A 16344-nucleotide genomic window follows, 5' to 3' on the forward strand; every position below is an offset into this window, starting at 1 on the left:
AGATACCGGTCGACAGGACCGAAGGGGTAGGCCAACACCCTGATATGCTAGGCAAGGTATCGGTCGACAGGACCAACGTGGTAGTTAGTACCCAGATATGCTATACAATATGTGTTATGTATGGTATGTGGTATGATGGGGGAACTCACTAATCTTTGTGCTTACAGTTTTCCGTTTTGTTTTCAGGTACCTCGTCATTGAAGGGGAAGGAGTCGGCATGGTAGCAGCGCATCACACACACATGATTTTCGCATTATGAGATTCTTGGGATTGTACTCTGACATTGTTACTATTTTATGATATGGTTGAGACATGTGATCTTTGGTTTTATGAAATGAAATAATTTGATGATGTTTTTCTATAAATTGTTTTACAAATCATTATATCAAAAATGAAAATTTTGGTCTTGGAAATCGGGATGTTACATAAGGAGGCTAGGGTTTGAGTCATAATGTTGTATTTATATGGTTTATATCCTAAAAATTAGTGTTTGGATTATGCTCATGTATGTTGTGCATAGTCCTTGGTATGTTGTGCGTACGTGCATGCACCCTCGAATCCAATGCTCCTCTATCCCCGCGTACGCCATGCTTACGCCCAACGTACGTCTTCTGAGCAGCCCAACTTCATGGCCCACTTACTAATGGTCCACTCAATATTCCATCTATTAAATTCTCAGCCCAAACAATTAATTAAAGAAATATTAAATGATTATTACCTCAAGTAATGAATGTTACACGGATGACGCCAACTGTTATGATATGTCATCGACTAAACTCTGTCTTTCCGAGGGTGAAAATGAAAAGCCTGTGGATCATAAAAAAGAAGATAAGACCGTCAGTCATTGTCTGGGAGGTTGTCGCATAACGAGGCTCTGACGATCAAGTCAGTGAGAGTTTGAAGTGTAAAGAGGGTGTTCATGGGTTTTAGATCTTGGCGCCTTCTCTTGGGGGAGAATGGTGCTTTTATACCTATAGTTAGGGGAACAAATCCCCGACAATATCTTCTACCTTTCAGTTTTAACAGGGGCTGATGGCTTTTGATTGGAGGATCGTGTTCCATGGGTGGTTGTTCGTTATTGGTGTAGATTCTATTAGAAGCAGCGTGCAGAGCACTACACTTTTCGCTCTCGGGAACTCTTGGTACTGTTTTGTCTCCAACATTAGCCTTGGCGCTTGGGAACCAAGGAACAGATACGGGGTCTTGCAGGCGAGGGCGAAGGCCCGCCGTTAGTCACGTGTTGCTCCTTGGTCGATGCGTCTGTCGAATTAGCGGTTCCGTTATCTTTGACGGATTCTCGATGGGATACGTCAACAATGATCATCCTACCAGCTAATCTTTTTTCTCTGGTTTTACAGTAGTACATTTTAGTGGATAATCTTATAGACATCATTCATTGTTAAATCTGTTCTTGTTTGTTTTTATTAATCCATAAAATAATATTTAACCCAAATAAATTATTTACTAAGACTAGGACCCATATTTGGCTTTGCGATGTGTAAATGAATGTCATAAACACACAAAAAAGTTATTTAGGTAGGCAATGTACTTTGCCAATTTCGTTCTTTTAAAACTCCTAAATCATTTGAGATTCATTGACATTCAATGATATGTTAATCTCGTATTATGCTCATCTTGATTCAATGATGGTGATGTCGCTGATCATTGAATAGACGGTGAATCAACCATGTAAAACTGTGTGACCCTCAATATAAAATTATCCTTATATTGATGTGTCGATTAACCACATATGCTCTATTAACAAAATAATTTTACAATTGACACATCACATTAACTTATATTTTTGTAATGATATGTTGGTTAACCACACACGCTCCATGATCAAAATATAAAAAAAAAAATGTGTGTTTCATTGGTAACACATGACTCACGTTTTTAATATAAAACGAGAACTTTGTTTTATTACTTGATTAATACTTTTAATATTGAAACAATATCCAGCTGAAACATTTCGGTAACTCCACTCTAAAAATAAAAAAGGCGGTGAAGGTGGTAAGCAATAATGCTTTTAAATAACGACCTTATTCGAAAAAAAAAAAGAGATCACCTTAAACATCTTTTATAATATTAGAGTGGATGTTCCTAGTCTTGATTTGACGATAACGTTTTTATTAAACATGTGATGACACTTTTTGTGTGATTGTTAATCATGTCATATACTAAATTTAAATCTTTTAAATTTGTATGCTTTGCTTTCTAATTTTATTCCTTATTAAATAAAGTTCTAACATCAATTTTCAAAATTTAAATTCAAGTTTAAATAATATTAAAAGTTAATTAATTAACTATTCAAATTTAAATCTTTATAATAATTAAAATTTTATCTAAGATTTGAATATTCATATCTAAGCAATTAAAACAATATTTTAATCTAGAGGTTTATCCCCATGAGATTATAAAACAAACAAAATTCGAAATCTGAACAACTTGCCCGCAACGCTGCAACTAGCAAGGCATCGTGCCGCGACTACGACGAGCAAGTTTCTTAATTTTGAATTTTTACAAAGTTTGTGCTATTAGCTATAACCAAGAGTCTCTGATACAATTGTTGGGTTTTATTAACATCAATATACTTTCTAAAAGTAGCGTAAACAATCAAAGATTTAACAAGTTTCTAAATTTTCAATTGAGACCTTTCAATAGATGAATAACCCAAAATAGAATCCATCTAATGTTGTAAGCCTCAAGACTACAAGAAGCACACAAGGAAAAACCAAATAATGGATATGTCAAAATTTCTATATCCCAAGAGAGGGTATATAAATTCAACTTCACAAATATATAAGAGAGAGATGGGGAACAAAATTTTATTTTAGGAATCCATTGGGTTTGATCCCCAAACATCCTATTTATAGGCTTCAACTTAAATCCTTAAGCCAATCAGATTTCTAAGGATAAACCTTATCCTTTTCAAAACCTACTTTATCCTTTTCCAAGGGTAACCAAAACCGTCAACATCCATCTTCCAGGAGCTTTTGGAATATTTGAATTAATCTCTTAGAATTAATTAATATTCAAACCTTTTAATTAATTAAAAGTGTTTAATTAAATACCAATATAATTTCTAATTGAGTTATTAATTCATAATAAATTAACAACTTATTTTTTTTCTACTTCCCTATTATTAATTCTTTCATGAGGTCGTCCTAAAAGGACCATGTTATTATTTTGAAATTTTATCAATAGTTAATGATCTTAGACACTATCTCCAATAAATAAACGAATGTAAAAAATATGAAAAAAACAATTTGTTAAACGAACTAACATGAACAAAGACATTTGTTCATTTATATGTTCATGTTCGTTTGTTTTTCGATTAATTAAACTTAAATGAACAAAACGTAAACATGCCTTATTTATGTTTTTTATTTCGTTTACAACCCTAAGAACATACTAACGACAAACGTATAGATTGACATGAAAGTGTATTATGCAATAACCAAACTAGATGGTGGTCGATGTAGTTTATTTTAAGTGATTTAGGATTTCGGAACTTATTAGAGAGAGAGAGAGAGAGAGAGTGTGTGTGTGTGTGTGTGTGTGTGTGTGTGTGAGTGTGAGGGGCTCGGGTAGGGATGCGATTTATTTTGTTTTTTTATTTTTATACACTAGGTGTGAGACACATGTACGATACGAATTTATTAAAAAAAAAGTTTAATATAAGTGTAAACATTAAATATTTTTTGAAGTAAATATTTTTACATAAATACAAACAATATAATGAATAGGTAAATAATTGAATTTATATTAATAAAAAAACTATGACATTTTAAAAATAGATATTATAGATAGATTCGTATACTACACAGTGATATGTCATCCATAAATTTTTACTCATGTCTACATCATCACAAATTCTAACAAGATTAAAAGAGAATTAGCTATAGAAAATTAAAAATCATAGAACCCATCACAACAATTATTATTTAACAATATTAATTATAACATTTCATTATTTTTATTCATGTAACAAAAATGTTTATAATAAATATTTTTAATGTTTGAAAAACACAACCTATTTACTATTATATTCATTTTATGGAGAAAAATATAGTTACATTAAATAATAAATATTTCAATAATTATAATGTTGATTTACACATCTACTACAACGAATACTTTGCATATATAATAGATGTATTAATTAGTGGAATTATTTAATCAATAAAAAATGAAAATATAACATAATAACATGTAAAATTTAAATAAATATATAATTACGTTAAATAATAAATGTTTCAATAATTATAATGTTGATTTACATATTTATTACAATGAATACTTTATATATATATATATATATATATATATATATATATATATATATATATATATATATATATATATACAGAGAGAGAGAAGGGTTCAATTGAGAAAAAACAGGTTTAGAATGAGGGAATCGATTTCAGCGAATCATTTAATCCAAGCATAAAAAAACATGGTGACAAACTTATAAATATGATAATAACCTTCAATCTCAAATATACGTAACCGTAGAGAATTAGATAAAAGTTCAAATTCATTCATAATCGATCTTTCATCATCCAATTTCTCCTCCAGCCTTAAAACCATCCAGATTTCTTCAATTAAACCCCCATCAACGTCATCCAGTGTTAATCTATTGTCAATCTTCTTCAATTTTTGGTTCGTCAATAAACGAACCAAAAATTCGTTTTTGGTTCTTTTAATCTAACCTTCAACTCTGTTTGAATACGCTCATATTTTCAACACCTACGATTAATTATACTCCTAGCGTCATTAGATCAACATCATCAATAATCAACAAAAAATCTGTTTCATATCATTCATTCAACATCGATCATCACATAAAACTTCAAAATTAAGGTTATAAAAAGATCAAATCGTCTTTTTTATTGAAAAAATTCATATAATTTTCTATCAATCTACTATTTTGTAACATTTAAATAGTCAAAGTATTATGTTTTTAACATTTTTAAAAAATTAACTTGTATGCACTCCATCTGTTTGATGAAATGCATAAACTAAATTACCACGTTATATTCACATATTATTATGTTTTCTCTCCTGAATCAGTATATGATTATTAAAACACAAAACAAAAATGCAAGTCTGTATGTTATTCATATGTGAATAACATATAAAACTTATATATATATATATATATATATATATATATATATATATATATATGTGTGTGTGTGTGTGTGTGTGTGTATGTGTGAAAACACCTTGTAATATTCATATGTGAATATACTGTGTAATAGTCATAAGTGAATATATCATATAATATTCACAAGTGAATATACTATCTAATATTAACATGTGATATACCATGTAATACTATGTAATATTCATAAGTGAATATATATCATCTAATATTCACAAGAGAATGTATCGTCTAATATTTAAATATAAATATATTATGTTTATTATATGCTATATTTATATAGGGGTGAGCATTTGGACCGGTGAACCGGACCGGACTGTTTTTTTGGACCCCCGGGCCGGTTCTCGGTTCTCAGATTTCTCTCCGGTCCGGTCTGGTTTTTTTCCCGGTTCGGTCCGGTTTTTACCGGGTTTAGAACCGGTTAGACACGATTAAGATTTTTGTGATGTTTTTTAAACACTCATAACTCATTCGTTTTATGTCGGATTGATATGCGGTTTTTTCCAACATTTAGTTTACAGTTTGTAGATGAATTTAGACTATAATTTTATTTATTTTGGTATTATATTCACCGCGTTACGATCCTTCAAAGTAGAGTTATCAAAGCTGAAAAAATTCAGCTTTTCAGCAAGATTTTGTAATCTGTGACATTTTTTAAACACCCATAACTCATTCCTTTTAAGTCGGATTGACCAGAGATCTTTTCCAACATTTAGTTTACAGTTTGTAGATGAGTTTAGACTATAATTTTGTTTATTTTTGTATCATGTTCACTGAGTTACAATCCTTCAAAGTAGAGCTATCAAAGCTGAAAAAATTCAGCTTTTCAGCAAGATTTTGTAATCTGTGACATTTTTTAAACACCAATAACTCATTCGTTTTAAGTCGGATTGACCTCCAGTTTTTTCCAACATTTAGTTTACAGTTTGTAGATGAATTTAGACTATAATTTTGTTTATTTTGGTATTTTATTCACTGAGTTACAATCCTTCAAAGTAGAGCTATCAAAGCTGAAATATTTCAGCTTTTTTGTATTATTTTATACTATAATTCCGAGTCCGCGTTTAGCACATGTGGTAGAGTTGTAAGTGAGTATCAGACTACTATATCGACATTGATAGTTGAAGCTTTGTTATGCACCCAAGATTGGGTGATAAAGTCTACAAATCCGATAGTTGACAACGTTGATGACATCTTGAACGATGATGATATAGCTTTGGGTAAAAAAATTACAATCTTTATTCTTTTTTTATACAATTATTACTTTTTTATTAAATACTAACAACATTTTCATTTGTGTTTATATAGAGAAAAAAATATGGATGAGAATGATATGGAGGAGAGGCTAGTGGAAGATTAGATTATTAGTTTATGAAGTTTGTTAGTTTGATTGATTTTAAAGTTTAAACTATGATTTTTGTTGTTACGGTAATACTTTTATATGTTTGTCTTAAAATTGTTTAACTTTTGTTGGTGAACTTGATTTATATGTTAGTTGTTTTTATTTGGAAATTTAATTTTTGCAAATTGCAAGTTATAATATTATACATCAATGTAGATTAGTTAGGCATGAAACGGAAACATATTAATTTTGCAAGCTATAATATTATACATCAATTTAGATTACATATACTCTATGCAATTAAAGTTGTACCGGTCCAAACGGGTCCAAAAACCGGAAAACCCGGACCTGGACACGGACACGGACACGATTCATCCGGTCCGGTCCATGGTCCACAAAATTCTCCATAACCGGTCCGGTCCAAGAGCCGGTCCGGTCCGGTCTGGGCCGGGCCGGTCCAAATGCTCACCCCTATATTTATATATGAATGATACTTAAATTGTAAAAAAAAAAATCATATTTTTTATTCATAAGTGAATAACGAATGTACTGTAGTAAAAATCTGATGTATTTTTATTCACTTATGAATAACGATGGCTGAAACTATAATAAAATATTTTTTTATTTTATTTTAAAACTATATCAATATGAATGTCTATTTATAAAGAATAAAAAATTATGAATTTTGATATATTTAAAAACAAGTTTCGATAAAAATAGCTCCTTAAAAAAAAAAAAAAACTTTGTTTTTGTATATATTAAGGTAATGATTATCATAGTTTAAGGAAACATAATTTGTTGGAAAATACCCGCCGGTACGATGGAGGCTTTGCGGCAAAAATAAATGAGTGGTTGAGAATGATTCTCCCATTCTCAACCTTTTTTATTTTTTCAATTGAACTTACCTCTCTTTCTCTCTCTCTCTCTCTCTCTCTCTCTATATATATATATATATATATATATATATATATATATATATATATATATATATATATATATATATATATATATATAAAGGGAAAAGTGAATATACCCTTAAGGGTATATAAGCTTAGGTACCCAAACACACTAAAATACGTTGTTTTGTTTGATATATTCATTATAAGATTGTTACACTTCAACCCATAACTTGATTTAATTTCAAAATTTTTGAAATTTTAATATTATTTTTCTCTTATGTCACATCTTTTTGTCGAACACTTATTAAGTTATATTTATTGTAGTTGAAAATGAAAATTAAGTAAGAGGAAGATAAATGTGTAATTTATAAAAATCATGGAAGTAATCAACTTAGAAGTTAAATTATAAGAATATTGAACAATTATAATGTATTGTATAATACAAAACGGCGTAGTATGGTGAGTTTGGGTACCTAAACTTATATATCCTTAAGGGTATATTCACTTTTCACATATATAAAATAGATGTATTAATTAGTGAAATTGATTGTTTTTTATTAATAAAAAAATAAAAATACCACGTAATGACATATATAAAAAAAATTCATTTATTAGGCTTGATAATAAACGAATAACAAAAAATAAATAAATAAATACATAAATGCATTATTTTCCCTTTTATAGATTATTTTTAGGTCCGTAAGGAAGGAAAGAGCATATTTCAAACTAACAATATGAGTGGAAAACATAACATAAAAAAGAATGTACAATTCAAGCCAAACCACGTATACCTATCCGTGTAATTTACTATTTTTGTTGTGAACTTCATCTTCAAATTGTTATAAAGTGATGTGTAAAGACTTAATAAAAGTTAGGTTCGTATCAACATATTCTTTTTCTTATATATTTTTGAGTAGTCATATCACCTTTGGCTTTCCTATGTGATTTTGCATTATTATCCTTATCAGGTATTGTCATATAAAGACATATATTTGACTATATTGCATACTATTAGGTGTAAAATAAATGATAATACAACGGTAGGGTTGGCTGATTTGTGGGGATCAAATAGTGGTTGGGGCCATGAACATTTGATTGTGTTAGTTGACGAATTGTTTTGTAGGCATTAATAAAATATTAATGTAAATTTGGTCCTTATTATATAATTATATAAAAAGAAAGTTCCCATTTGAATAGTTCTTCCATATCATTGGTGGTTTTTTTACATTTTATTTTTTTCGTTTTGCTTTATTTTATCTATATCTTACACGTGCACTTAATTGCTTCTGTCTCTACTGTCTACGTGGTTTTCTTTTAACCCTTCCACCGCCTTACCGACCCCAGATGCGCCAATAGGAATTGGATTCCTGTCCACCGCTTCTTCTTGATCTGTTGCCTAATACTTTTCCCCACCGCCTCTCCTCATAATGTATCCACTTACATCTTATGTAAGACCTTTGCATTCCACCGCTTGCGCTCTTCTCTCCCTTTACCATGTTCCCTCTCTAAATCGGTAACTTCCTGCCACAGCCTCCGCCAACATTAACAATCGTCTTTCTAATACCCTAACTGGAGATGGGTGCATGACCATTGAACTAACTGAAGACCACAAAGGATGAGCGAAAATCGACGGAGTCGGCTTCAAGGCATGTGGAATTAATGGCAGTGTGAATCTCCTGCTTTCGCTCACTACATGTTCGATGAAATGCCAATGAGATATTAAGAAAAAAATATTTTTATGCTCAATTTTGTAGTTGTGTGGTTGATTTTAAATCATAAGTGTTTGACTTCTTCGCTTCTTGATTTATGTCACATTAGACCCAACGTATGAATGATAAGAACTCATGTGGATGTTCTTCCTGATTTGACCCTAGATTTTGGATGAAAGCTTGCTTTGTTTGGTATAATCTCTTAACCCTTGCTAACTTTTGTTTTCCAAATTGATTAATTAATTGTCTGTAACATATAGAAAAAAACGATTTTGTATAGAATAGTGCTCATATTCCTTGCATTCTCAAGATTACAGACTAACTATATACATGCCATAAAAAAGAGTTGACAACTTCTTATAGGGTAAGTTAGTTTTGCACATGTATTTGCCCTCATATTTTATTGTTCATGGTTGTTAATATAAAATTAGAACATAAGGTCTTCTAAGCAAAAGAAACAAAATTAAGATTTGAGTTGTTAGCAACAATAAATCATGAAGAAACACTCCTATATGGGCTAGAATCTAAACTTAAATTTCTTGATGTTTTCATTCACCATTTTGGCTACATAACACTCTTATGGTGGGGAGTTCGTTTTATGTGATAAATGTCCATCTTCGTTTCACACACATTGCCTAAGATTAAAGGTGAATATTCTTGATTCTTTAAAGAATGTATTTTTAATACTAAAATTAGAGTTTATACTTTATTATATTAATGTTTGTGATTCCTTTGTTTGTTTAGGAGGTCCCGGATGGTGAAGGGAGTTGTTAATGAAGAAGTGAAGCATATATTTGAAATGCTAAGTATGCATGACAAGGGGTAAAAGGGTAATTTTGCTTTTGAAGCTTTCCCGAATCAAGAAAAAATGCCATTTATTGCAGGCTCTGTGTGTTGCAGATTATGGATTTTATGTACATTGATCAGGTAGTGGAGGTTTCACACACTCCAGAAAGATTCATAGGAGCATGTAGTAATGACGAAAATACCCCTAGAAACCACGGTGATGGTTCAAGTAGTTATCGGTAAGGGCAGGGAAATCAAAGGTAATATGAAATTCAATTACAATTTTAATTAATCTCTATTTAATTGTGATTGATTTTAATTTTTACATTTTGTGGTTGATTTTTAGATTAATATATAATTTCACATATGTTGAGAATGTTGCACATGCTCATGTATGTGCTGAAAGAGCTCTAGCTTCAGATGGATGTGCATGAAAGAGAGCTGCAGGAGAGGTAATTTAAATAAACCTTTTCAATTTTACTTGAGACAATATATGGAGGTTTTATTATTTTTAGTTTTTCAGGCTTACTTTATAACAAATATGAAACCAATGAAGTTTTGGGGGTTCATGCCACTTATTTTTGTAGGGCTTGGGTATGAAAGGTATATTATTCATTTTTGGTTTGTTTTCATGGTCAAATTTAAAAAAAGGGCAAAATTGTAAAATTCTTATTAATTTTCTTGACCTTTTCAATTAGGAAAAGAAAAAACTTCGACATCATAGTTCTATAGTGAAAATGCCATTAGGAATGACAATGGATGCAGAAAAGAGGTGCGACATCATAGTTCTATAGTGAAAATGCCATTAGGAATGACAATGGATGCAGAAAAGAGGTGCAGGTTAATTGAAGTAGTTTTTGATGTTGCTGATCAGCTTGCTAAAGTATTCCTCAATGATTGAAAACAGTCGAATACAAATCCAACCCCCAGAAAGCAGGTGTACTTCACTAGTTGTTAACTAAAAAAAAGTATGGATAAGGTCTAAATTTTATTTAACTTGCATGGACAATCTAAAATCAATTTCTTTTTATTATTATTTTTTTATTATTATTTTTTTTGTATCATACCCTCTTAATTTGACATTGACAATTTTTTTTTATTAATTTTTATATTTTTATAATTTAAAAATAAAAAAGAAATATCATCTCTCTCTCTCTCTCTCTCTCTCCTAATTAAACCTAATATCGTTAGCAGCTTCAACCTCCAATCTCATTTCCTTTCGTATTCATCATTGTCATCACCCATCCTCATCAGCAAACATCCACTAGTTGTCCTTAAACACATACATCATCAAAGAATCATCAGATCAATGAGTTTGATTTGATGATGGTGTTTCTATCAAAATTAGATGTTATTGGCTCCTTAGTGTAACATCCCGTTATTTTCAATATTGTAAAAGTCAACTCAAGTCAAATTCATCAAATAAAAGTCAAATTCGGTGAATAATTATTTTGATAAAGTTAAAATAAATATGTTTGATACATTTAAACACTTGATAAAGTGTTGTATAAAATGGGAGCTAAATCACCCAAAAATAGAGAAGCCTCGCTTTTCCTTCTTCCCATCGGACCGCAAACCTTCGTTGTTTCTTATTCTCTCTTCTTTTCCTCGGATGGAAAACTGAAGAGGGTTGCAAACTGTTTGCGGCCGCAAACAGTTCGCAACCGTGAACTCTTCGCAATCGTGAACCATCCTCGAAGCCGCAAACCCGAGGATCTTATCTCCTTTGGAAGTGTTTACAACCGAAAACTCTTGTGTGTGTGTGTGTGTGTGTATATATATATATATATATAAGTTTGACTGATTTTTCCTTCATTCTACACCTTCTAGCCGAAAACTGAAGCATTCTCTCACAATTATCATCAACCGAAAACCCCCTCTCTCCTCAAGAACATGAGAAATCCTCTTAAATTCAACTTAGAATCTTGCAAATATCATACCTTGATCTTGTAATCAACTTACAAACACTTCCAATCTCCATAATTTGGGATGAAACCCCTTAAATCTTCTTGGTTTCACCAAGAATACCAAGAACACATACTTGAAGGTAGCCGAAAACCCAAGAACTTCACCCTCTTCTGGCCGTAAACTCCAATCAGCCTCCTATTTCGCTTCTGACACTCTTATTTGTAAGTTAAACTTACAAATTGGTCCATTTCCTTATCATATTTTTGATTATATTCACTAAAAGGATACATATATTACATGAAATGCTTATAGGATTCATTTTGCATTGGGCTAACTTGTGGAAAAACATCCTAAATTGAACCTTCAATCGAATCACTCACAAAATGTGAGTTCATACCCCTATATTTTTATTATTTTTAACTGTTTTAGGGGGGGGGGGGGGGGTACAAGTGAAACACATTAAAGACTGTGTTAATATCTAAATTTTTTTTTAATGTTTTTAGTGTTTTTAAATTGTTATAATTATCAAAATTACATATTTATATCTGTGTAAATTATATAATTTGGATTTAGAAGATTTAGAATATGTAATTTGATCCCATTTCCTATTCCTTGTTTGGTTGTGGGCTTGGCTAAAGTTATTTAATCGAAGGTCTAATTAATCATAATTATATAAATTATACATTTATATAAATATAAAATGGTTTTCAAACTGTATAGTACTAGTTGAGTACAAACAGTGAATTTCATAGGACAACATTATTATAATTCTTACAAAAGTTAACAAAGGTTTTCATTACAGTAAAACAAACAGTAAACTTTAATAGGACCCAACAATCTTCATGTATTTTTCTAAGGACACAACAAGTCTTGAAATTATAACCTGAGTCTCCTGGAGGGAGAGGGCGATACTTGTATATAGATCTATATGGTACTGACAATCCTACACCTGAACTGCTAACTACAGTTAGGCAGGCATGTACGGGGTGACAGATGTCCTACCAATTATGATGCTTGAAGAATGTCGTGTTCAGGCGATCATAGGCCATCTAGTATGGTTATAATAACTCACAATTTGGTATTGAACAAAATGATTAGTGTATGAATAAGTAAACTTCACATAGTTTTATTTAATTATAAAACTACAAGCACAATATTTTACAAGTACAGTTGGTCATATTAGCCAATTACAAATACATGAGTTGCATACTAATACAAGAACATGATACCATTTCAGTAAGATAAAACATACTTTTCATGGTTTTATGAGAACTAAAATACATTTTTCTACTTTAGAATACATTAACTTTCACACATTTTGTTTACATTACACTATAGCAGAAAATATAGCAATTTCTGGGAAAAACATGTTTACAATATCGAGGAACAAGAAAATAGATTTCAATTACAAACATACTTATGAACTCACCAACTTAATTGTTGACACCTTTTCAAAACTACTTGTATTCTTAGGGAAACAATAATACAGGTACAACCACAACTTTTGAGAAGGCAGAGATCTATAAACTCCTGTCTTTAAAACTTGTACTTTTGGTGTCATATACATTATGTTTTGAACACCGATGTAAAACTTATAACTTTGTAAATACAATGGTTGTTGTTGTACTTTGATTACTATTATGCATTGTTGTGATACTATACATTACGTCCTCCGCTCCCGAACATTCCTGTCGTTCTGGTTTGGGGTGTGACAGATTGTTATCAGAGCATTGTTTATAGTGAACTCAGTATATCAATCCATAAAAGATATACAAAATATAAATGCTATGGGGTTGAAGCGTTGTGACTAAAAGTATACTTTTAAAATCTAAGTATTTTATAAGAAGTATACTAACATGAATATATACAAGAAACAATGTCATAATAAGAACGATACAAAAGTATTTGGATGTTGGACATTGTAGTTAAACCCGGATAGTTATGTAATCATATATGGGGTCAATACAGCCTGATCAACTCTATTTATTTGAGATATGACCAATATGTGTTTGGGAGTGATAGTGGTGTTGCAACAAGTCTAAAACTTACCTAAGTACCAGAAGAACTTTAGAATCAAACGTAAAGATAAAATAGTATAGGAATATTTTTTAACATCATAACATAGAAACAACAAGATATAAGAGAGTCACCCTTACTAGAAACAAACATGTGAAAAAAAAGGATCATTACTAGTAGAGCTATAAGTATTAAGTGTATATTACAGTTATATACAATTAAGGCTTTATAGACATAGAATGGATGGTTTAGTTTTACTTCCTTTTCCTTGTTGGGATGTGGATCTAGAGTAGGATCATTTATTCGAACATCTATTTTACCTGAGTTATATATAATTAGTATACACTTTATGGTTATAAAAGGACCTAGTATGATTCATACCATACATAATACATTAACGGTTAACTATAAGTTTCTTATATGGAAGCTTAAAATTATCTATTTGATTTATCAAATCTATTATATGTCGCTTATCTCCTTATTCTCGCATAGATAACATGGATGGATTTCATCTACCAGGAGATTCGTACTTTCCCAATCAAGGGAATGGGGGATGGCATAATGCTTAACCAGAAAATGATCCTGTAGACCCAATAGAAGAGGATTTTCCTGATGATTCTGACTTAGAATCAGGAGCTTATAACCCACCTCAAGTTGCCCAAAATCCCAATCCTTGTCAAAATTTCATGGTCCGACACCTTAGTAGATAGTGAACTTAGATAGGTGGAGTCATGAGCAGGGTCAGGACCATCGTTACAATGGAGACCGAAGCTTTTACAATCTTGATGAAGGAGGCTCAACAGATAGAGCCCTTCCAATGTTACTTCGTCGGATTGCGCGTAACAATGAACAACGAAGATCTGCCATCGACGGAGTCGTACAAGTCAGTGCTACCACTAGAGTCAACATAGTTTGCCTTCACCATTTGATTGGAAACCATGAGACAGCCATGAATCTTACTGAAACCTTACGAAGGGAACTATCTGCAAGCCAAACTGAAGTTAGAGAACTTCGAGAATGTCAAGCGACACTAGAAAGGTGTATGTTTGCCATAGAATGCCAGTTGGCTAAATTCGGGGCCGAATCTAGTAGGAATCCAAACGATACTCCTTGCGAGTACAACATACTTTACTCACTCTTTTGGGATGTAGTCTAAATCATTGTATATATACATTAGTGATGTTTTCATGTGCATAGTACGACTTCGAAATTTCATCTTTCGATAGGTCAATATGATGTCAAGTTTTCAATTAAATTGGTATATTGTAGACCTACTACAAGGTCAAATTTTCCGAACTCTATATATTTAATATACCAATACATGACAGGCATCTTATTTCCTTTGAAAAATCACTATCCAATTTCACTTTAATAGTTATTCCTTGTAATGGACTACTATGTAAACTTTTTCTGAATACATGTAGAACTAATGTAATTAGTTCAAAGACATTTGATTTTATTATCACTATTGATGTCTTACTACCTTTCCATTTATATATATCTTGAAGCAAAAGATGCCTCCATGAAAGAATCTGACACATGTCAATGTCAATGAAGCACCTCCACCACCACCTCCACAATACGATGCTACTGTCTTCCAAGCAGCAGTAACTGTCTCCGTGGCTACTGCCATGACGCAAATCAATGCCAATGATACTAGTGGAGTTGGTAGTGGTGCTCACAATTTCAATCATGGTGAAAGTTTTAGACACCCTTGCGAGTGTTCATACAAAGACTTTTAAAATGCAAAGCCTAAAACTTTTGATGGCATACGAGGTGTCATTACTTTGACATGCTGGTTCGAGAAAACAGAATCAATGTTTGAAATATTTGCTTGTCCTGAAGCAAGCAAAGTAAAGTTTGTAGCTTGTACCTTCCTAAACAGAGCCCTTTCCTGGTGGAATGGCTATGTCAAATCCTTATCCCTTCCAGTCGCCAATAATATGGGTTGGGATGATTTAAAAATCCTGATGCTAGAAGAATATTGTCCCCGATGCGAAATTCAAAAGCTAGAGGAAGAACTCTGGAGTCTGACAATGAAGACTCTGATATTGCTGCATATACTGCCAGGTTCAGTGATTTGGCTATTTTGTGTCTAGGTATGGTTCCCACTGAGATCAAGAAAGTTGAGAGATATATCTAGGGACTTTCTCCTCGGATACAAGGAAATGTAATAGTTGCTAATCCTCTCACTTTTGACAATGCCAAGCGTTTGGTATAGACACTAGTAGACCACGGAGTTCGTCAAGGCTATATGGTACCAATCCTGGAGAAAACCAAGGAAGGGAGCAGTAAGAAAAAATTCTGGAAAAAGCGAAAGAGGCAATCGTCTCAAGAGCCCTCGAAAGAGCAACAAACAGTGGCAGCACATCCTGTTATTATTCCTGCTGCTATTCTAACCCATCTTCCTACCACTATGTATGTTACTCTAGAAACCCCAAGTAGATATGCTGGAACTTTACCAAAGTGCAATAAATGCAACTTCCATCATATGGGAGCTTGCAAAGAAATGCA

The 16344-nt window shown here is 31.8% G+C and overlaps 1 long non-coding RNA gene across 2 annotated transcripts; it reads left to right on the forward strand.

Annotated features, from left to right (window-relative positions):
- Nucleotides 1–8855: 8855 nt before the first annotated feature.
- LOC145038580 (uncharacterized) lies at nucleotides 8856–10943 on the forward strand. Of its 2 annotated transcripts, XR_013679449.1 has the most exons (6): nucleotides 8856–9767; nucleotides 9865–9950; nucleotides 10048–10358; nucleotides 10430–10509; nucleotides 10605–10678; nucleotides 10741–10943. It is a non-coding gene; the product is annotated as an uncharacterized LOC145038580 (long non-coding RNA). The 2 variants fall into 2 exon arrangements; XR_013679448.1 differs by having other exon boundaries at nucleotides 10605–10943.
- Nucleotides 10944–16344: the final 5401 nt, after the last annotated feature.

This window comes from Lactuca saligna, chromosome 4, assembly GCF_052625555.1.
Source record: "Lactuca saligna cultivar CGN05327 chromosome 4, ASM5262555v1, whole genome shotgun sequence".
In the NCBI taxonomy this organism is placed as follows: domain Eukaryota; kingdom Viridiplantae; phylum Streptophyta; class Magnoliopsida; order Asterales; family Asteraceae; genus Lactuca; species Lactuca saligna.